The following is a 23387-nucleotide window of genomic DNA, read 5'->3' on the forward strand; positions in this document are numbered from 1 at the left end:
ACAATGCAACACAGCTCAGCCAGTACTGAGGAGTCCGCGTGAGGATCTGTGGGGCCAGCTCAGCACAGGGCCTGTGCTTGCATGGAGAGCGGCAGCCAGGAGCACTCGGGCTCTTACAGTGCACACAGCGAGCTGTCCCTGGAGCTGTTCCTCTGTTGGAGAGCAAGCACAGTGTCCCTGTGTTCCCTGCTGCGGGGGGCTCAGAGGGTTCTGGTGATTAAGGTCCCAGACCACCATCCCCTAGGGAGAGGAAGGCTCTGGGGTGATGCATGGGTGGTGGTCAGTGAGGGAGGGGTGTTGTGGTGAACACAGGCTGGGGAGATGGGATACAGTGAAGATAAGCCAGGAAGGAAGGGCCGGGAGAGGCATGTCAGAGTCTCTAGGGATTGGTGGAGGGGCGAGGAGACCCTGCTGGCTGCAGCTGGGGCTGATTCTGGGGATGGCAGCGAGGGTGGGAGGGTTGGAGGACCACGTGCTGGCACAGAGGTTACCCTGCAGCTGTGTCCTGCGAGGGGTCACTCCTCCCTGCAGGCCAGAGGTGGGAGCAAGATCCCAGAACCACCTGCAGGTTGTTGGACCTCTTGGCCAGCTGCCTCAGAACGCCTGGGAGTGCCTGGGAACTTACACCTAGCAGCAGCCTTTAGCTGACGGTCAGTACAAACACCCTGACTCCCATCACGCCCTTCAGGGCAGCTCTGGGAGTGCCCCACGCTGTCTCCAGGGCGCTCAGGGGACAGAGCCGTTTTTCCTTGCAGGGCTGAGCAGGAAGTAGGCACTGTGCACCGTGGTAACCATAGCTTCCACACCAACTGCCCGTCCATGACACCGGGGTGAGGCTGCGTCCGCGGTGAGCCTGCAGTCACTTCTCGTCATTGCTTCCTGCACAACACCATGCGACGATTATCTGCAGAGTGTTCATGTTGCGCTGGGCATGATGAGTCATCTAGAGGTGACTGGAAGCGGGTGGGAGGGTGTGCCCAAGTTCTATGCAAATATCCCAGAACTGTATGCAGGGGACCGGAGTGTGTGTGCATTTCCGTGTCCGTGGCATTCCTGCAATGTGTCCTTCCTGGATACTGAGGGACGATCCTGCTGACAAAAAGGAAGGGGTAGAGGAACAGGCAGTGCTGCAGAGAGTTGGCCCTTGGCTGGACGGGGGCGGGCTTGCAGTGCGCACAGTTGGACAAGCAGCTGTGGCTGCACCTCCTGCGCTGAGCTTGCCGTGGAAGCGTCGGCCCTAAGGGGAAGCGTTGGAGTGCTCCTCTGCTTCTCTGTTTTGAGTGTCCTGATCAGCTTCTCCCGGAAAAGCACCTCTTGAGCTAATTCAATTAGCTGGAGAGAAATCCTCGGCTCGTGTTCACGTGCCACTCAGGTGGAAGTGCCTGCTCTCTGAGGATGGAAATCTTGTCGACATTTCAACCTGGTTTTTTTTTTTTTGTAAGATTTGTTTATTTGTTTTGAAAGTTCTGAATGTCATAGTCAAAGAGAAAGAGAAAGAGAAAAAGAAGGAGAGGGAGAGGGAGAGGGAGAGGGAGGAGGGAAAGGGAGGAGGGTGAGGGAGGTGGGGGAGGGGGAGGGGGAGAGGGAGGGATATCCTCCATTCACTGGTTCACTCCCTAGATGGCCGCAATGGCCAGTGCTGGGCCAGGCAAAAGCCAGGAGCTTCATTGGAATCTCCCTTGTAGATGCAGGGACCCAAGAACTTGGACCATCTACTGCTGCTTTCTCAGGTGCATTGGCAGAGAGCTGGATCAGAAGCGGAGCAGTCACTGGTGCCCATGTGGGATGCTGGCATTATAGGCAGCGGCTTAACCTGCTACGCCACAGTGCCAGCCCTTCAACCATGGTTTTTGACTGGGGATCTTGGTGGCCAGGGCCTTCCCTTGGTGGGAAAGAAACAGAAGGGTTCCTTATTCCTGGGTCACCTCCACCCTGCACCCAGCTCTCTGATTGTCCATAGGCCATGCTCTGCCCACGTGGTGATTTATGGTGACAGGAGACACTCTTGGCTGGCCCTCTGTGGCAGCAGCCGGCGTGGCACAGAGACTAGCACCTGCCCCGGTGGAGTGTGGTTGATTGACGACAGCTGGAAAGGACCCGAGTGTGTTTTCCACCCTGCAGAGATGACTGGTGATGTCACCGTGGGTATAGACAGAAGATCAAGGCCTAGGTTTGCCAGCCTGGCCTGGGGGCCCGTGTTTCTGCAGAGATGTTGGATTCTCCTGGGTGAGAGCTTCCTACAACGTTTATGTGTTAGATTCAGGATGACTTATCTGTGTGTAGAACTTGGTATGTGTGTGTAACTACATATGCATTATATATTAGATTTATATTATATATAGATGTGTAATTTGGAATACACTAAAAAATATTTAAATTTATACAGGTGGTCCCCAACTTACCACGACTCAACTTCAAGATTTTCCAACTTGATTGCTGGTGTTACACCAGACACTGTGATGGAGATTACTCCTGGGGTTGTGGGTTTGTGTCTCCTCCCGGGCACGGGCCCTGTGCTCCGATCCTCCCTGGCGATCCTTGGCGTGCTGCCAGGCTCCGCTCCATGCTGGTCACGGGAATTCCTCACTCTTTTGAGTCCGATGTCTTCAGTTTGCGATGTGTTTGTGGAGGCAGCATCTGTCCAGAGTGCAGAAGCACCCGCGTGTGCGTCCAGGGACCCCACAAGAGGAGGAATGTGAGGGACATGGCCCGTCAGTGCCCGGACCCTCTGTCCTCAGGGCTTACCTGTGGGTCACCTGCAAACTGTGTAGCCTTCGACAACTCACGCGTGTTTCTGGGACTCACTTTCCTTGCCCGTTGGAGGAGGTGACGAGAGCCTTCTGTGGGCGGATGGAAGGAGTTGGGCCATCCAGTGCGCACACAGAGTCTCATGCGGGGCCAGACTGAGAGGTCTTGGCTGTTGTTTTTTTCTTTAAACTTTTTTTTTTGAAGGTTATCTATCTGAAAGGCAGATCACATAGAAAGAGAGGAAGAGAGAGAGAGAGAGAGAGAAAGAGAAAGATCTTCCATCTGCTGGTTCACTCCCCTAGTGGCTGCAATGGCCAGAGCTTGGACCGGGCTGAAGCCAGGAACTTCTACTTCTCCCACGTGGGTGCAGGGGCCCAAGCACTTGGGCCATCTTCCCCTGCTTTCCCAGGTGCATTAGCAGGGAGTTGAATTGGAAGTGGAGCAGCCAGGACTTGAACCGTGCCCTTAAGGGATGCTGGTGTTAGCAGGTTGAGGCTTTACCTGCTGTGCCACAGCGCCAGCCCCAACAGTCTGTCCTGTTCACCTTCAGCCTGTGTCCTGCTCTTTGATCTCTGAGGTTGTCCGTGAAGCTCCATTTTCTACCAGCAGGGGGAAAGAGAGTTCACTTCCCCACCAGCCACGCTGACTTCCTGCTGAGGTTCTGGGTCGTGGGCACCTTGGGGAGGAGACTTGTTCTTCAGTTATGATGAGACCAATGAAAGTGCATACCGAGGCCCAGTCTCAGTGCTGTGACTGCAAAATTGAAGCCTCCATTCTTTGTCCCCATTCTCTTCGCATTGATGGAGCTTATTTCGTTTTAGGATTTATTCATTCATTTACTTACTTGAAAAGCAGAGTGACAGATAGACAGGGACGTACACACGCACACACACACAGTGAGAGATCTGCCATCAGTTGGTTCACTCCCTACATGGCCGCAGTGGCCGGGGCTGGGCCAGGCTGAAGCCAGGAGGAGTCTGTAAGTCCACTTAGGTCTTGCGCATGGGTGGTAGGGGCCCAGGTACTTGGATCATCCCCCACTGTTTTGCTAGGCACATCAGCAGGGAGCTGGACTGGAAGAGGAGCAGCTGGGACTCAGAACAGCAGTCTGATAGGGGATGCCAACGCTGGAGGCAACAGCTTAACCTGCTGCACCCAGCACAGGCCCCGTGTTGATAGATTTTAGATCTCTATATATCACCTCTGTTTTTAGCTCCTCGGCTTGAGAGCTAGAGACGACCAGGAGGGCAAATGGGATTATGGACAGAGCCAGGGTTTTGGTGACAGGCAGAGCTGGGGTGGTACCCAGGCTGCACCAGGAGCTGTCTGTGAAGTGCTGAGCTGAGGTCCTGGTGCACCAAGGCCCCTTTCCGTGGCTGTGGGGTGGAAGACTCGCTGGCCGCTGCCTGTCCCGCGTCTGCACAGTGGCTCAGTGGTGCACACTGTTGGGGTGGGATGGATGTGGGGCAGGTTTCCCTTCATAGTGGCAGTCCAGGGGTCCCGCAGATCTCTGAGGTGTCTTCTAAATCCTCCAAGAAGAAATGGTGTGGTCAGCCTCCATGGCAATGGGAGAGATTCTCCAAAGATAGGGGTGGGTGTTTGGGCAAAGGCGAGCATTGCAGTGGGATTATGGGGGCCCCGGAAATGGAGCACTTGCAAGGAAGTGGGGCAGGGGGTGTTTGTAAGGCAGAAAACGAGAGGAGGACACGGGGTACTCTCAAGCAGCAGTCACTGGCCGGTGCACAAGTGATGCGGTGGCTGCAGTCCGCGGTTGAACAGGCAGGCAGCTGGTGGGCGGGTGTCCCTGCAGAAGCACTGGCTACACGCGGCCGGCCGGACTCCGTACAGGCTGTGCTGCAGGCAGTCTTTAACGACAGCTATGGACAGGCAGCTGTGGGTGAACGCCCGTGGTTGACCGGCTTCCTTTTGTTAGGGTTGGCAGAAGCAGCTCCGCCTGGGTTCTGGCAGCTTTCATGGCATCCAGCATATGTCATGCAGAGAGCCTCTGGCGTTGAGCACCCGGGTGGGCGTGGCAGGTGGCTTTGCTGATTCCTGGGTGCTGGCCTGCCCAGGACAGGTCTCCCCTGCCCGTACAGTGCTCAGTTGCTGGGTAACTGAGCCCCTTGGCCCTCAGATGCCCCACAAGGCCTGGGTTGGCTGCCCAGTGCGACCCACACCTGGCTGCTCCACACGTCAGTCCCTGGAAGACGGCACAGTGGGTTGAGCCCGCGCTGGTGTGTCTGGACTTGATTCAGTCTCTGTCTCCAACTTTGGGATCCTGGCTTCTGCGAGCCCGTTTCCTCCTCGGAGAGATCACAGTGCCGATTCCTTGTTCACAGGTTGATGGGGAGCTTGGGTGATGCGTGAGGCAGCTCTCAGCGTGTCACGGTCCTGCCCCCCCCCCCCCCCGTCATCTGATTTGAACAAAATGCTCGGACATCGAATGAGATGCGACACGAGAGCGTCAGCCTTGGAGTTCGGGGCGCAGCTCCCTGCAGTGGTTGCTCCGTGAGCCGTGGGAAGACACGGCCCCTAGTTCTCGGGAAAAAGCAGTGAATACGCAGGTTTCTGGTGCCAACACCATTATGAGATCCATGTGCTTCTTTTTTGTTTTTTGTTTTTTTCATAATACACACTGTCCGTGGACTTTGTGACGACTTCTCGTGGCCTGCATTTCAAGTTTGGTTTTAGCAGAACGAATCTTTTAATCCTGATTTCGTGGAACTTGTGGAAGGAGGCCTGTGGTTCCCCAGGTCTCGGTTTGCGCTGGTGGCCACCACAATCTGGGACAGTGGCCCAGGGAGTTGAGTCTGGGGCAGCGAGGGGACAAAGCCCGGGGCTTCAGGGTGGTGGAGCTGCCGCTGAGCTGGCCAGGCAGTGAAACCACACAACCCCCGGGTTGCCTCCTCCCTCATGCCCCGTGAGGGTTTTTCTCCACCGGAGTCTTCGGAGAGGCCATCCGGGGGTCCCACCACTCTCCTGCTCCTCCTACCAGCTCGAAACTTACTCAAGTTTCCCTTCAATTGTCTTATTGTTTACTGGCTTTTTAAATAATTTATCTTGAATTGTACCTATGGTAAATTCACTTAGACAGGCAGTGAAATCGCTGTTGTATATGTTTGGATAAACGGTAGAGTTGTGCAGGTGCCACCACGGCCAGGGCCTGACCCTCACTCCTGGTGTTGGCCCACCACCAGCCTTTGGTGCTCCTTTGGTCTCGGGTGTTTCTGATGGGAGGAAGCTGCTGTCGGGCGGAAGAGAACCAAGTCCCTCTCCACTTTCCTCTCACTACTTTTTCACATAGAGCCACTTGAGAAACACTGAGGCCCTAAGAAGATGCCGATGGACCGCAGGGCCTTGTCATGTACCAGGGGACTTCAGAATGTCCATGGGACAATGGAAGCAGGAAGCAAGTTCACACTGATACAAAGAACAGAATTAGAAATGCGTGCATAGTTCTCTCCTAATGTGCGTTTTCCGTGAGCTTTCTCGAAGCCCCTGTGTATGCATCATGCTTTATAGGCTCTCCATGATCACTCAATAAAAATAATAATTAATAATAAATGATGTGTGGAAAGTACACCAGCTCCAGCCATCAAATTTGTTGGCAGAAATATTAAAAATGCAGGTAACATTTCGCGTTAGGACTCTGGCTGTCCGTGTTTCTGTGTTGAGTCGCTCGGTGTCACATCTGGCAGGAGTGCTGATGGCATTGAGTGGGCAGGTGGATGAGGGCTGAGGGAGGAGTAGGGATGCGTCGCCAGGCGTGGTTTTGAGCTGCGTGTGGTTCTCCTCGCTTGCTCCCGTGTCTCCTGCAGAGAAAGCAGCCTTGGGAGCAGAGTTCCCACGCACCAGTGCCCTTCACCCTGCAGCCGTAGCCCATAGGCTACGTGTTGGTCCAATGTCCCCAGACCTGCAACAGCCCCAACCATTGCAGCCATCTGGGGAGTGAACCAGCAGATGGAAGATCTCTCTCTCATCTCTCTCTCTCTCTCTGGCTCTGCCTCTTCCTCTAACTGTCTTTCAAATCAAACAATTTTTTTTTTTAGAAAAGAATTGTTATTATAATATATACACACAACCCAGTTTTCTAAAGATGCAGATTTCACAATTCTTGTGGAACTCTCTGACCATGTAGATGTTGGCATCTAAAAGTGACTTGGTACCCAGATCTTCTGAGTTGATTGGAGTGTGCTTGCCAGTAACGGAAAGTCAACACTTTTCTTCCGGTGTTCATAATCATGCTGACTTCCTTGCCCCTCTAGAGGGACGGTGCAGCTTAGAGGCCAGCCTTTGAGCTGGGTTCACATTTGTCCTTTTGCCACCTCCACTGTCCGTGTAGCCTCAGGAACAAGTCTAGGGAAAGCCACACTGCACAAGTCTCAGTTTTCCATTTTGGTATCAGAGAAAAGCCCTGCTTCCTCCGGTGGAGGATATAAGACAATGTGTGTGAGTAAAGTTTGCATGATGCAGAGTGGAGCGTTTGCTGAATGACCTGTCATCCCCTTTCTGTATTTCCTTGAAACTTTCAGGGAGTGAACCACTGTACATTAACAGATATTAATATAGATAGCTAGATATAGATACTACTATGGATAGCTAATAGATAATACAGATAGCTCTTCATGTAAAATGTTAAAAAGTGGACATAACCAAAAAGGGAGCCAAGCCCATGGTGACTGTCGCATTTGACTGCTTGCTATATACTCTTGGGTCCTTGCGTGCTGGGGAAGGATGGTATTCCTTTGTGTTACTTTAGGTTTGGTGTTGGCCTCATGCCAGTTTGGCCGCTGAATGTGTGAGAAGTCAAGTGAAAGAAGGTTCTAGAACACAGATGCAACATACATACATGTTCTCTCCTGTGGCTTCCGGGACTGTGGTAGCCTGGATCTAAGGTGACAGCAATGAACAGAGCCCCCCCCCCCCCCCCCCCCCGTGACTAGAGATGGAGCAAGGGAGAAACCTCTCTATCAAGTAACTGGGGGAGGGGCAGCATCCTGGTGCAGCTGGCCAAGTCACCGCCTGTGTCGCCAGCATCCCATATCGCAGCACTGGTTTGAGTCCTAGCTGCTCTGCTTCTGGCAGAGCTCCATGCTAATATACCTGGGAAAGTAGCGGAAAGTGGCCCAAAGACTTGGATCCATGCCACCCCACGAGAGACACAGTTTCTAGCTCCTTGCTTCAACCTGGCCCAGCCTTAGCCATTGAAGCTATTTGGGGAGTGAACCAATGGATGGAAGATCTCTCTCTCTCTCTCTCTCTCTCTCTCTCTTTCTCTCTTTCTTTCTCTGTTTCTGCCTCTGTCTCTATCTGCCTTTCAAATGAATAAAATACATATATTTTAGAAGTAACTCTTTTTAAAAAAAAAAGTTAATAGGATTTGGAGCTTGCTAAGGGCTGGCTTATCCTGTCTGATACAGCAATGAACCATTTGGTGAAATTCATTGATCTGATCCCTTCTCCCAGTGCAAGATCCTTGTAAAACAGGTGTTGGAAGCTTCATTATGCTAGATCCCATGACAGCAGTGATAGACAGTGATGAGGAATGATTATACTTTTCATTAACGACTACTGCTATTTAGGAAAACTTCTTGTTTCCCCAGTGAGTGTGTAAAGGGTGGAGCACTGGGTTGATTTAGTCCCTCACCTCTTCATCGGCCACACTCATCGTGACAGATCTGCCCTGGCTGTTATGGTTCCTAATGGCATCACACGGCTGTGACATGCAGACCAAACCTTCAGTTCCTTGTCACACTGGCTTTGCCTCAAGCATTTGGTAGCCTCACGTGGCTGGCACAAATGTGGAACATTGCAATCACTGCAAAACATTCCCTGACACAGGCAAATGAAATTCCCTCCATCGTATATAAGATTCTACACAATTGCAGCGTCTCTTCTAAATGGACTGTCACTGCTTATGCCCTGGACCATCGAAATCGATTGGTCACTGCGTCTTATCCTCAGGATGAACACCTGAAAAATGTAAACGAAGAGCCGACTGCCTTAGGCTGTTGAGAAAATGCACTCAGTACCTCCAAGGCTGGCAGTGCAGGTGATATTTTGAATGTTGCTGGTGGCACCTGATACTCCCGGGCTCCCTGGGGGTTTGCAGGCAGCAGGAGCTCCTGTGAAATAATGCTGAGGCTCCATCTTCTCATTGAAGAAATGGCCATTCCTATCTGGCAAGTGTTGCTCTCCATTTCTGTCAAGGCCGGCAAGGACTGTGGATGGAATAATCCCTGCCCCAGACAAAAGTGATGAGGGTAAAAGCCCCGCTTGGTTTGCAATGAGCTTGGATACTAAAAGCCCCGCTTGGTTCGCATTGAACTTGATGCTAATATGGGCATGTCGGTCAGGATACCCTACATGATGCTGCCGTGAAGAACAGCCTCTACGGCTCACCACCTAAGATGGCAAGAGTCAAGTTCACGTTCATGCAAGTCCTCTGGGGCCCACGTGAGTGTCCAGAGTTGTCTTTGTTTCCCACCATCTGGGATGCCTTCCATTGCAGCCTGAAACCACCTCGCCCATCACTGTAGCCAGTCACAGAAGATTTCTAGAATGCTCTACACCACCAGAAATGTGCTCCAGCTTGGAGGTGACACAGCCACCACTCCTCACAACCTGATGGCTGGCACTAGGCACAGTGCCCTTCCCGGATGAAAGTGGGGGTCAGGGGAGTGCTGTCCTCCTTTCTTGGTTAAAAATGCAATTCTCGCATGGTAGGCAAGGCAGCTGGCTTGAACTTGTTTCTTTAGGTCCTTGAGATGCACTGTTAAATCATTTATTGGTGCCTTTCCAGTTTCTTGATGTTGGCATTAATTGCTATAAATTTTCTTCTTAACGCTGCTTTTGCTGTATCCCCTATATTTTGATATGCTGTATCGTCATCTGCCTTTGTTTCTAGGGGTGTTTTATTTTCTTATGATTTCTTCTATGAAGAAACCATTCAGGTTTGTGTTGTTCAGTCTCCATGCGTTTGCACATTTTCTGGGGTTTCTTAAGTTGTTAATTTCTAGCTTCATTCCATGTGTGTTTTATAGCTGTGGGATGACGTGTTCTGTAGATACCACTTAGGTCCATTTGATCCATAGTGTAGATGAGTTCTCTTGTTTCTTTGCCATTTTTTTGTCTAGTTGATCTGTGCATTGACAAAAGTGGGGTGTTGAAGTCCTCCATTATTATTGCATTGGAGAATTTCTCTCCTTTTAGATCCACTAATATTTATTTGAATAGCCAGGCACCTTGGCATAGGGTACAAATACATTTACTATAGTCACGCATATTCCTATTGAACTGGTCCCCTAATCTTTACATAGTGCCCTTCTTTGTCCTTTTAACAGCTTTTTTTTTAAAGTCTATTTTGTCTGATATTAGGATGGCTGATTATTTTTGCTTTCTGTTAGCCTGGAATATTTTTTTCTATCCTTTTACTTTCAGTCTGTGTTGATGAGGAATTTCTTGAAGGCAGTAGGTAGACGGGTACAGGTTTGTAATACATTCAGTCAGTCTGTATCTCTTTTTTTTTTTTTTTTTTTGACAGGCAGAGTGGACAGTGAGAGAGAGACAGAGAGAAAGGTCTTCCTTTTTGCCGTTGGTTCACCCTCCAATGGCTGCCGCGGCCGGCGCACCGCACTGATCCGATGGCAGGAGCCAGGAGAGAGGAGCATTAGAATATTCGATTGTTTGGAGCATGGCAGGATTAGGAGAAGGGCGGCAGTGTTGGGCCCCAGCTGTGGGTTGATGCAGTCACACTAAGAAGCCTGAAGCCAGTCCTGGCCATAGGGACCGGGCAGGCTGCTGCACGTTGAGAAGCAGAGGGTTCCATGCCCACTGGGAGCAGCAGGCAGGGCACCAGTCGGGATAGAGCCCTCACGGTCTTGGCGTGGAGCTCCCATCCAGCTGACTCTCAGGAGACCTCTTGGAAGCTACTGTGCATTCCTGGACGCTCGGGGAGGCTCCCGCAGGTGCCTCATCCTGCAGCAGCTGCTCTCTGTATGTGGCCTCCCAGTGTGCAGTGTCGCTTTCTTCTGGGAGCTTGTTATACATGCATCGTCTCAGACCTCTAGAAGCTTCGTCAAGAGCTCCCTCAAATCTCAAGTCCAGCCATGCACCTGCACACAAATGCCTCCACCTTCCAAATCCCACACAAAGGCCTCTCACTGGCCAAGTCTACCTGGGAACCTTATGGAGAATGGAGCACAGGGAAAGGGGGTTCTCCTCTTCTGAAATTCAGAGGAGGCTCAAAGAGGGTGGAACTAACAGTAGGTGGTTGAAGAATGACTACGGACAGCCTGGAAATGCTCCAGAGGTGGCAGGGTCTTTTAGTCATGGGTGTTGGCCATTGATAACAGCAAGACTTCTGCAGGTGCTTCCAGCTCGAAGATCAGGTAATCACTTCGTTCCTTCCATTTGCCCACTTAGATAGTGCCTTATTGGATTTTGTCTAAATGGTCTTGGATTTGCAGGCAATAGATTTAGTGGCTGCTCTTGGTGATGTGCGATATTCAGTTACTGAGGCAATTACATTAGCTTATAGTCCTCAATAGGTTAAGTTGCAATTTCCGAGCTAGGGCAGGTCCCTTCCTGAAATGTGCAAAATTCATTTCCAACATGTCCGCGGTTTTTCTGCACGGTATTTTAAGCCACAGAGAAAGGTAAATAATATTTAAGGGACTTGTAAACCAAGTGTGTGACCATTCTGCCCAATTCCTGGTTTTATTTAATGAGCTTTGCACCGTGGGATAAGAGCTGTCCCCGAAGGGCTTCAATCAGCAAGTCGATTGAACAGAAACACAGACTGGAAATTGGTTTTTAACTGAAATCATACTGCCATTGCTTTTTATGGAACCCATAATTTCTGGTAGAGAGAAGGCATATAGAAAACTGTTATTATAGAAATGCCTTCCGGGATTTGACCAGCCACATTTGGATAGTGAATGAATACTTGCAGGGTTGATTTGTGTGCTAATGTTGGCCATGGAAGATGAAAAGCCTGCCCTGTGGTTCTTCCTGGCTTGGTTAGTTCCCTGTGCCACCTTTCCGATCCATCATGGCCTTATTTATCTATTTGTCATCTTGAAGTCAGAAGAAGATCTCATTTGTTTCATATGTATCCTCAGGGGTGAGCTTATCTTTGAAAATGACAGAGAGATCCAAGGGGTCCCCAAAAAGCTCAAGTACAGCGTATCACAGAAAAACTACACATGGTTCATAAAAACTTTTTGCAGTGAAATAAGCTTATCTTCACATTTCCCTTTCTCATGAACTGTAAAAATATTTATTGTAAAGGCATAGTTACACAGAGTGGGAGACACACACAGAGAGAGAGAGAGAGAGAGATGGAGAGATGGAGACTCTTATATACCCACTGATTCACTCCACAGGTGTCCTCAACAGCTGGGGCTGGGCCAGGACGAGGCCAGGAGCCTGGCACTCCACACAGGCCTCCCATGTGTGTGCAGGGGCCCAAGCACTCAGGCCATCTTTTGGTGCTTTCCCAGGTGCATTGGCAGGGAGCTGGATCAGAAGTGGAGCAGCTGGGACTGCAGGTGGTGCTCATGTGGGATGCTGGCATTGCAGACGGTGGCTTAACCCGCCACACCACAGGGCTGGCCCCTGTGCACTTTCTAAAGTTCTCTTTCCTGGGAAACAGGTCGAAAAGGAAGACTAACCACTGGCTGTTTTTCTCTGGGTGACTGAAATGAAACAATTATGTGCAGCTAGTTTTTCGGGCTGCAGGAGGCTTGGGAAGTCAAAGGGGGAAGGGGAACTGGGCCGGAGCATACACAGCTGATTTCACATGTCCCTGTGCACTGGTGACCCCAGCATTGCGAAGCTCTGGATGCAAGCTTCCGTCTTCCTGCCGCACATCTTCCAGAGATAACAGCCTTGGTCGGTGTCAGACCAAATTAGGTGGGCTGCCTGCTGCTGGCAGGGTGGCTTCCACCTTCTGGGGGTAGGAGCATCGTTTGAGGACAGCATCGGGGCTTAATGACGAAGCTCTTACAAGACCCTGAGTACAGAACACATTTAGCAAATGCTTGGTGGTTATAGAATCCTGGTGACAAATGCAGCCGACAGGGAGGAGCTGATGAGGGAGTGGAGAGTCGGATTTGTAGACTGTGGGTGGGAACGAGGACTCATTACCCAAAGCTGGTGGGAGCCAAGAGCCTGCAGTTGGAGAAGGAGAAAGCCTTGTGGTGCATTGGCAGGAAGTCTCGTGCTACCCACTGTGACTTCACACCCTGCCTCGGCCAAGTGGCAGTGATTGAACAACTTAACTCTCAGCTGGAACGTGAGGCTGATAGCACGTAACGTGGCAGGTTTCTGAGAGGCCTGACGCTGGTGAGCCTCTGGAGTGCCTGCAGGGAGGGCTGGGACTGAGAGCCCTGGCCGCGTGGTTGACATGCTCATTCTCTCCCCCTCTCTCCTTTCTCTCTCTCTTTCTTTTTCTAAATTTTAAAAACTGTTTGATCACCAGTGTTTATGAAAGCAGACATAGGGAGAGAACCAGGTCTGGGGACACACGCGTGGTCTTAATACAGCAAATGTCTATCCTGTCCTTACCATGTGCGCTTTTTTAATTCTTGTGCGCAATAAAGGGTTCTCCTGCTTTACTTCTCGGGTTCCTCGGGACAACTCTGGGGAGTTCGGGATAACTTTGAGCTCCAGTTTGCAAATAAGGAAACCAAGGCCAGAGGCCCTCCACTTGCAGGGAAGCTAGAAGTGGAAACTGGATTTTTTTTCTGGTGCCAAATCCTTTGCTAGTTCTTCCACTTCAGCAAGCCCTGTGCGAGAAAGCACCTGTGTTGTACACAGCCGAGGCACAAGCAAGTCCCATTTCCCCTCCTCTACTTGTAAAGCTCCTTAAAATTTTGTAAAACTTGAAATTTCCAATGCTGGAAAGCATAACTTCGAGACTGCCTGTGGGTTTAATTTCTTCAGTGATTCAGTTCTTTAAGCTAGGGCTGTATCTGATTCTCCTGGTGTGCCCAGTGTCTGGCACACAGGAGGTGCTCAGTACAGGTTTGTAGCCTTGTTGGAGGTGACAGTGTGAATGCAGCAGAGTCAAAAGCTTCCTTTAATTAAAGCAAAAGAGAACTAAAAGCATTGTTGGGCGTATTGTTTTGCAGCCAGCATGGGGGCTAACAAGACAGGAAGCACTCATCTGAGAGTAATCTGAGTTGCTCACCCCACTGAGAGTGTTAATTATGTTTTTAAAAGGAGGCAGGAGCCTGGCTGCTTTGGCACAAAGCCGGGAGGACAAGGAAGGCCCAGGGAAGGAAGGCCAAGTCCTTTCTCCCTCACACCCCTCTGTTGTGGGGATTGATGCTGCAGGTGCCCGCCCTGCTGAGGCCTGTTTTTTTTCATTGTTCATCTGACATTCAATTTTTTTTTCTAAAGAAACCTTTTATTTAATGAGTATAAATTTCATAAGTACAACTTGAGGAACATAGTGATTCGTCCCACCGTACCCACCCTCCCACCCCACCTCCTCCTCCCTCTCCCATTCCCAGTCCCATTCTCCATTAAGATTCATTTTGGTTTAACTTTATACACAGAAGACCAACTCTACACTAAATAAAGATTTCAATAACTTGCATACACACACACACAATATAAAAAACTGTTTAAGAAGTTTTGCAGTTAATTCAACTCATTGAGGACAGAGGTCCTGCATGGGGAGTTAGTACACAGTGAATCCTGTTGTCAATTTAACTATTAACACTATATATGATTAACACTATATATGATATTAACTATATATGATGTCAGTGATCACTGGAGGCTCTTGACATGAGCTGCCAAATCTACGGAATCTTTTGAGTCCACAAACTCCGTCAGTATTTAGACAAGGCCATAAGCAAAGTGGAAGTCCTCTTCTCCCTTCAGAGAAAAGTACCTCCTTCTTTGATGGTCCCTTCTTTCTATTGGGATCTCTCTCACAGAGATCCTTCACATAGCTACAGTATCTTGGCTTTCTGTGCCTGAAATGCTCTAATGAGCTTGTGTCTGATAATAACAACAGATAGAATTAAAAAGGAAAGAATGTTCCAACATGGGAAGCAGTCCACACAGCAGATGCACAGAATGACAATCGCTCTAAATAGAACTCTGACCTCAGAATCAGCCCTTAAGGAATTCTGGTCTGGCTGAAAAGCATCTTCTCACCTCTGCTTATGGGCTTGTCCAATCCTGCCCCAGCTGAAGTCTTCCACATTCTCTGAGTTTTGCTTTGTCCACAGCCTCTCACTACCCTCACACAATCTCTTTAGGAAATGCAGATCAATTCAATGTATTTCTAAGGTGAATTTTCAGAGGCACTGTGTCCATTATAATGTATTTAATCTTGGACTCAACAGCTGCACTTTGAGCAATCTTTCCTACAGAACTTCTCCTGTAAGAAAGTCAAATGTGTATGTTGTATAGATGTGTAGTCTCATGTATAGTATATATGTGAATAGGCTTATGTGTAGTAATAACAATTAGAAATAGCTCTACGCTTCATCAGTGAAAGATTGTTTAAGTCTCAGTATAGCCACTTAAATCGCTGTCAAAATGAGTAACACAGGTCTCTGCAGTGACACCCCTGGGTCGTGTTCAAAACGAACGGTGCAGAATAATGTATGTTGTAAGACCCAATTTTATGGATGGCAAAGCCTAGAAGGATGTGTGACATCCATCAACATTCATGTATTCAGTGTACATTACATGCTAGGAATTGCTTAAAGTTTGCAGAAGGGGAATGAACAATCCATGGGATAAATAGGAAAGCTACCTCATTTGCTAAAAGAAATTAAGCACTGGGGGGAAATAGCACAATGGGCAGTGATGGCCTTGGAGACTGAGAGTGACAGGTCCTGGAGGAAGGCACAGGGACTTTGCTTTCTATTTGATTAATTTCAGTGTTGCTCCGATGAGTAGCTCTGGTTTTCATTATTATTTTTAAAAAATTAATGTATTTATTTGAAAATCAGAGTTACATAGTGAGGGAAGAAGAGGCAGAGAGAGAGAGAGGTCTTCCATCTGCTAGTTCACTCTTCAATTGGCTTTGATGGCCGGAGCTGCACTGATCCAAAGCCAGGAACCAGGAGCTGCTTCTGGGTCTCCCACACGGATGCAGGGGCCCAAGCACTTGCTCCATCTTCTGCTGCTTTCCCAGGTGTGTTAGCAGGCAGCTGGATCAGAAGTGGAGCAGCTGGGACTCGAACCTGCACCCATGTAAGAGGCTGGCTCTGCAGGTGGGGGCTTAGCCTACTGTGCCACAGCGCTGGCCCCTCTCTTTCACTTTTAAATACTTGGGAATTTTTTTTCCAGCTTAAAAACAAAGTCTTCTTTTGTCTTCCTGTTGTGTCTGATTCCAGGCCAGTGTTACTCCTTCTCTTTGCACCAAGTCCTGTTCTGTAGAAGGCATTGTTAAGGGTCGGAAGAGATAAGGCACAGTCTAGGAGAAAATACATACAAGACACTTATGTGATAAAGAATTGGTAACTCAAGTACATAAAGAATTCTTAATACCCAACAATTACTAAGCAAACAACTCAATTTAAAATGGGCAAACGGTCTGAGCAGACCCCCACCAAAAGAAGGTATATATATAGAAAATGAGTGTATGAGCAGTTTCTCAATGTCACATATCATTAGGGGCTTGCAAAAGTAAATGTGTCTTAATCTAAAAAAAAAAAAAATTAATTAAAAGCCTGATCAAAAATGATGTCAGCCAAAATAGAATGAGAATGGCTGAGAGCTCTCTCTCATCTGACACACCCCAACATTAGCAAACAGTGCCAGAATCAATCTTATCAGGACTGTGAAAAAGACGTCCAAGGCTTACAGCAACCAAATAAATGCCTATGAAAGAGAAAAGGGGACAGCACAGGAGGTCTTTGTGTTTTGCCCCTCTCGTGTTTTCTCTCCCTCCATGGCACGGTGGACTGCCTTTTGACTTGTCTCCCTTGGAAGTAAACTCCATCTGGGTGGTGCAGCTGCCTGGCCCTAAAAAAACATCAGACGCTCCATGACCAAGCCATTGCTGTCTCCAGTAGTGGACACGCTGGGATCCTGGGGGGAAAAGCCATGATATCTTTGATAGAAAATAGGGGCTTTAAAAGCTACTGCATACACGGTGAGCACAGGAAGACACACACACACTCAGGACAGGATGCATGGTTAAAGAAGACCTGAGAAGACCCTGAGTATCCTCTGGCTGGTCGTCAGGGTCAGAGAAGCAGGACAAGAATGCTAAGGCAGAGCTGTAAGAAACCTGACCGTACTGCAGAGCAATGCACCATACAAAGTCAGTTTGCAAAGACCTGGAGTAGGCTTCCATTTTTTCCTCTTTTTTTTTTTTCCTTTATTTCCCTTGCCTTTTTCTTTCTCTTTGCACATGCAAATACCAAAACTGTGGAGGAAAAGTGAAAAATAGAATGAAGAAATATTGATCTAAAACTTCCCAAATTTGATTTAAAAATGTACACATCTAAGAAACTCAGTTAACTGCAAGTAGGGTGAATTCAAAGATGGCCGTTGTGAGATGCACCAAAGAGAGCCTGCACGGTACAGTAGAGAGTTGACTCCCAGCACGCACAGGGTCTTCTACAGGGTTAATGGCCAGTTTCTCAGCAGAAGTCATGAATGCCAGAGGCCGTGGGGTGACATGGGAACCTCAACGATTTATGGGAAATGGAATGAAAGGTGAGTTTATTTTGCTACAAACGTCTTTGGAAGCCTTTGCATAGTTTTCCGTAATGTGTGTTTTCCAGGCATTATTTGCAGAATTCTCATTTAAATTGCATAAAGGGAAAAAATAAAAATTCTCTCTCTGGAAGGAGGACCTTTCAAGGATGAAGGAGAAAGGAAGACATCCCCAGAAAAATACAAGACCAAGGAGTTCATCGCCTGCAGGCCCAGCTATGAGAAAGGCTCAAGAAATCTTTCTGGCAGGCAGTAGCTCAAAGCTGTCTGAAGAAATAAAGAGTAGTGGTGAAAGTGACTGCATTGGTAAGTATAAACTCTAGTATTTCATTGGTAGTTTGTGAATCCACTTTTTCCCTTTATCATTTAAAAGACAACTACAAAAACACAGTAATTATGAATGTATCTTAATGTATAAGCAATATATGAAAGGCAAAGTTACAGAGAGATAGGGAAAGCAAGACAGATCCTCCACCTGCTGGTCATTCACCAAAGGGCCGTAATGGTTGAGACTGGGCCAGGACGAAACCAGGAGCCAGGGACTCCATCCAGGTCTCCCGCTTCCGCTGCTTTCCCAGGCACAGGAGCCGGAAGGGGAGCAGCTGGGTCTGGACTCCTGCATCGCAGACTCTGGTTGATCTGTGCCACAGGGATGGCCCCAGGGTCAGAGCCTTCTCTCTGATAAAGGGGGTGGGACAGAGGAGTTCTGTGCCCCTGCGTGTCCCTTAGCATGCGTCAGGAGGCCACAGAGGTGCCTGTGACGGGGGAGTTCCCATGCCCTGCTGCGGTCCACAGAGGCACCCTCGGGTCTCCTGATCCTGAGATCCCTGCATTGGGATCTCCTGAAGCCTGGAGTGGGATGACGTCTCGGGGAGTGCAGAGACTCCTCCTCGGGGCTGGCTGGCTTCCAGGGCTCTGCCTTCAGATGCCTCTTGTTTCCCTTAGATTTTCTCCCCTGACATAAACCTCGCCCCAGACTCGCAGGCAGAGGCCATGGCATGGACATGCTTAGCTAGCATCTGAAGCAGCTCTACGAATCCGTAAATCCCTTCCGGCTCAAGCAACTCGCAATTTTTTTTTTTTTTTAAGTTAGAGAAAGCGCTCCTGCTTGCTGGTTCACTCCCCAGATGCCCCCAGTGGCCCATAGCAGCCAGCTGGGTTGGATCCAGGAGCCAGGAACTCAATCCAGGTCTCCCACGTGGGAGGCAGGTCCCAGTCACTTGAGCCGCCCCCTGCTGCCTTCAGGGTGCGCATGAGCAGGAAGCTGGACTCAAGGGTGAAGCGGGGAATTGAATCCAGGCTCTCTGATGGGGGATGTAGGTGTGTAGCCAGCATCTTAATTGCAGGGCAAAATGTCCCATCCCTCCAACAAAATTTTCCCAAGTTTCTACACATAAATATTAGTAATTGGTTCAGTCTGTATTTGTTATTTTGAAGTTTAACCTTTAGTTTGCATTACCTGTCAGTAGGTTGCAAAAATGCTAATTTTGTTCTTTTATTTTCTGACCAGAAGCCATCTATTACATTCTAGCTGGCGACAGAAAACGCTGAACAATAAAAGGTAAAGCTGCCGTTATCAAAGCAAGAATAATGGTTTTAAAATATGCATTATTGACTTCTATAGTTGACTGAAATTGGGTATCCCAGGCATGAAATCGCCAAATGAACAAAGCGTCCTTGACTTTCACTAAAATTAAAAAGCAGAAATTCCGACTGCTTTGTGCATTGTCCCTCCAATCCAATAATACATCTGCTTTATTCCTTTTGTTTGAAAAGCTGGAAGATACCTCAGCTGAGCATGCAACCCTGAAATTATTATTGTTCACTCCATATGTAATGATGCATAAAGTTAAAACACCCTGGGACTGGTGCTGTGGAGAGCAGGGTAAGCCACTGTCTGCAGCACCGGCATCCCATAGGGGTGCCGGTTTGAGTCCTGGCTGCTCCTCTTCCAGTCCTGCTCCCTGCTAATGCACCTTGGAAAGCAGTGGAAGATGCCTCTAAGTACTTGGGCCCCTGCATCCACATAGGAGACACGGTTGAAGCTTTTGGCTTCTGGCTTTGTCCTGGCCCAGCCCTGGCCATTGCAACCATTGGGGGGATGAACCAGCAAATGGAAGATCTATCCCTCTCTCTGTGTAACTCTGCCTTTCAAATAAACTAATAAATCTTTTACAAAGAAACAAGTGGAGACTTGGTTAAGGATGCTGTTGTGTGTCAAACGGTTATCAGACTGAAGTCCCGGGCTGCACAGCTGGATCCCTTTCTTAGAGGGACAGGTTGTAGTGTGTGGTCTTTGTTCACAGTTAGCTACGAAGGCAAGAGTGGTGTGCTCAACTGGTGACATTCCCTTTCTCCTTTGAAACTAATGTCAATAGCTAGCCAACATTTCTCGGTGCAGGTGTAGTGAATTCTATTCACAATTATTTTCTACTTTCTTCTCTGTAGCCTTGGTATGTTTCCTTGCCTCATCGACATTGAGGTTGGCCATGGACATTTCTTTGGTTGAAGGAATTCATTTGAGTGGGAAGCTTTAAGGCACCTGGTTCAGTATCTCTCCTTCTAGGCCTTCATCAAGAGTCTGGAATGTTCCAGGCTGTGGGTTTTTTCTTCACCCTGGGGTCTGGCCTGAGAAGCCACATGGAGCTGTGCCTTGCAGAGTCAGGACTGATGGCAGATGCCTTGGTTCCTGAGTAAGCAATGCGTGTTTATTCTGGAAATCAGAGATGTTGGCCTGTTTGTTTCTTGGCAAACGCTGATGATCACCGGCAGAGGAAGACTTCTCTTCTCCTTGCCAGTATTGCAGTGTTTACAGAACACAGTGCCTGAGAGGTGGGCTCACTCAGAGAGGTGAGTCCTTGGCCACAGGGCGTGGGGACTTCCTTTCATTCGGGCATCCCAGCATTTAGCCCAGGGTAAGACCAATGAATGCTTGATGAATAACCAGTTATCTTCTGCTGCACGTTGCATTTCCTGCCCCTCATAGGGACTGCTTTAACTCCCCATGGATTCTCCTCAGGGTCTCTCTTGATCTTTATATTCTGTAACATTTTTCAAAAGATTTATTTTATTTATTTGAGAGGTCTTGCATCTGTTGGTTCACTCCCCAAATGGCTGCAATGGCTGGAGCTGCACCAGATGAAGCCAGGAGCCTCTTCCAGGTCTCCCACGTGGGTGCAGGTGCTCAAGGATTTGGGCCGTCTTCCACTGCTTTCCCAGGTGCATTAGTAGGGAACAGGACTGGAAGTGGAGCAGCCGGGACTGGAACCGGTGTCCATATTGGATTCTGGTGCTGCAGGCTGTGGGTTAGCCTTCTTTGCAACAACGCTGGTTCCATTCTATAACATCTTAAAGTAGCACTTGTAAAAAAGGAAAGCGTATACAGAAATAATACTATGAAAAACAGTAGTAGCATATATACATGCAGTCATTTGAAGCTGACAGACCCTGGGCTACTGTGTCTCTCATTTAAATTTCACAAACAAAACCACGCACTATTTTTTCTTTGTTTTTGCACGGAAGGCAGACTAAGCTCTAAGGTCTGCAGCTGGTGGATAGTTAAATTCAGGGTTCTCAGTTCAGTTCTCTGATTAGAGAATTGAATTCTGAGACCATTGTCTCTTCATGTACTGTGCATCAGTTAAGTGGAATCGGAAGCCTAAAGGACTTGATGTTCCATGTTGTCCTTGGAGCAGCTGCCACGTATCGACCCGGGGACAGGGTCCAGTTCTATCACACTGCCCCGGGTTGGCCGGGTCTTGGTGCTGGAGACACAAAACATCAGACACCTTGTGTTTTTCCTCTTCTCTTGGGTTCACCCAGGCTAGAGATGATCTTTGAGGAGAGCTTTTCTCCCTGACAGTTTTTTTGTTTAACTCTGAAAAGTGCACAAGGATTAATGAGACAATTGACTACAAAGCGCTTTGATCCCTGGGGAGCCAGGAAGTGATTCAAGTGCCAGAAGTGATTCCCTTACTGAAGGCAGCCCTGGGCCTTTGAATAGAAGCCCTCTTGGAAATACCACACCGAGACTGTGCTGAAAAGTCAAACCAGTTCCAAGCAGCTGAGTGAGGCCGAGATGTCTCCCCCTGAAATGAGCTGTGAGAGGCTGGGAAAAGAATTTCAGATTGACAGTTTGAGCCAGGAAGGACCCCGACCATCCAGCCTATGACCATTGATCTGAACAAATGGGGGAACGTGGCCAGAGTGCAAAGCTGCCAGGTGAAGTGTCCTGCCCCAGGTCCCACGGTGCGCCGGGGTTACCAGAAAGCACGGGGAGCCTGGGTGCCACCCGGAGGTGCTAAGTTGGGTAAGTGGGCAGGATGTGACCCAGGCCTGAATGGGTGGCTGGCTCGGAGGAGGCACAGGGCTGAAGGAAGTAGGGTGCACATGGCTAATGCTGTGAGTTCCCAACTTTGAAGGTGGAAATATATACGGGGAGCAAGATTTCGGCACCTAATTCCATCATGTAGGCTCCACGGACCAGGCAGAACCTAGTATCTATTGATACTCTCACAGCCTCTTCTGTCACTCCAACCCTGACTTCCATCATTCTGCAAACAAACATGGTGTCTCACGTGAGGGGAGCCTTGGAACGAGTCCTAAGTTCTTGGCAAAGGAGAACAAGTAAAATCGAGAACATTATTTCCTACACCAAGGAGATAGGAAGCTAGCAAAAACAAGATCCATCATGGAGACTTATCTGTGTTCCTATCACAACTGTCCACACGCAACCAGCCTGCCTTCCTACCATCAACACGAGCCCTTGCTACTGGGTGGATCCTGAGAACGCGCAGGGGAGGGAGAAGGGCATGGTGGCTCATAGAAGGCAGAGCCTGATTCTAGCGAAGAGATGCTCATAGGAAATCTAACCGATGTCTTTATTGGGCTTCCTGTGCGTTAACTTCATGCAAGAGTTTGACACGTAGTAGCTTATTTAATCCTCACCACTGTCGGAGGTAGTAGTCTCCATGGCAACAGTCATCTCTCCTTACATCTCCTGGCTCTGTTTTCCTCTGTCTCAGCTGGATTCTTGGGGAACTCTTCAGAGTGGTTGCATTGATGATGTGCAGAGCCTACTGGAGCCCAAAGCAAGAGAACAAGTTAATCTAATCCTGATTGCCTACTGTAAAATGGTGACATATTGTCGATCGATCATGGGGTTTTTTCGTGTTAATTTTACTTTTCATTAAGAATTAAGTAATTATGGGTCTTGAATACTGGTTTTTTTTTTTATGGGGTGTGGGGTGTGGAGGTTACCCTTAGATTTTGCACCTGAGCAAATAAATGTCTCACTTTAACCAAGTTCCAGCCTTGAAGAACACCTTTAGTTGCAAAAGAGCTTTCTTGGGGGCTGGTGCTGTGGCGTAGCAGGTAAAGCTGCTGTCTGCAATGCAGGTATCCCATATGGACACCGGTTCGAGTCCCAGCTGTTCCTCTTCCAATCCAGCTCTCTGCTATGGCCTGGGAAAGCAGTAGAAGATGGCTCAAGTCCTTGGGCCCCCTGCATCTACGTGGGAGACCCAGAAGAAACTTCTGGGTTCGCATTGGCAACAGTTCCGGCTGTTGTGGCCAACTGGGGAGTGAACTAGTGGATGGAAGACCTCTCTTTCTGTCTCTGCCTCTCTGTAACTCTGCCTTTCAAATAAATAAATTTAAAAAAAAAAAAAAAGCTTCCTTCATAGGAGTTCCTTCTTCAGGGGTGTCATGGCCATCCCTGGACCTATCACCTACGCTCACGAGCAATGCAGCGCTTTGATTGGCCCTGGGGCTTGGGTGGGCTCAATCCCTTCTAATCTTTGTGAGAGTTGGGGAAGACACTTGCCTGAAATAGGGATATTCGTCTGATTGACTGATTGAGGGTGGTATGTGTGTGTGTTTGTAGGAGGTGGAGTCTGCACTCAGGAGCAAAGAAGGAGAAAGTGGGAAAATGACAGTTTCAG

The 23387-nt window shown here is 48.8% G+C and overlaps 1 long non-coding RNA gene and 1 other non-coding gene across 3 annotated transcripts; one reads left to right on the top strand and one right to left on the bottom strand.

Annotated features, from left to right (window-relative positions):
- Positions 1-758: 758 nt before the first annotated feature.
- LOC127487226 (uncharacterized) lies at positions 759-23066 on the top strand. 2 transcript variants are annotated; one of them, XR_016214434.1, is made up of 4 exons: positions 759-949; positions 17514-17751; positions 18956-19006; positions 22843-23066. It is a non-coding gene; the product is annotated as an uncharacterized LOC127487226 (long non-coding RNA). The 2 variants fall into 2 exon arrangements; XR_016214435.1 differs by having other exon boundaries at positions 17580-17751.
- Positions 13220-13328, bottom strand: LOC127487229 (small nucleolar RNA SNORA72). The gene has a single exon (XR_007913836.3). It is a non-coding gene; the product is annotated as a small nucleolar RNA SNORA72 (small nucleolar RNA).
- Positions 23067-23387: the final 321 nt, after the last annotated feature.

This window comes from Oryctolagus cuniculus, chromosome 10, assembly GCF_051225735.1.
Source record: "Oryctolagus cuniculus isolate XC-2025 breed Fujian yellow rabbit chromosome 10, ASM5122573v1, whole genome shotgun sequence".
Taxonomy (NCBI): Eukaryota; Metazoa; Chordata; class Mammalia; order Lagomorpha; family Leporidae; genus Oryctolagus; species Oryctolagus cuniculus.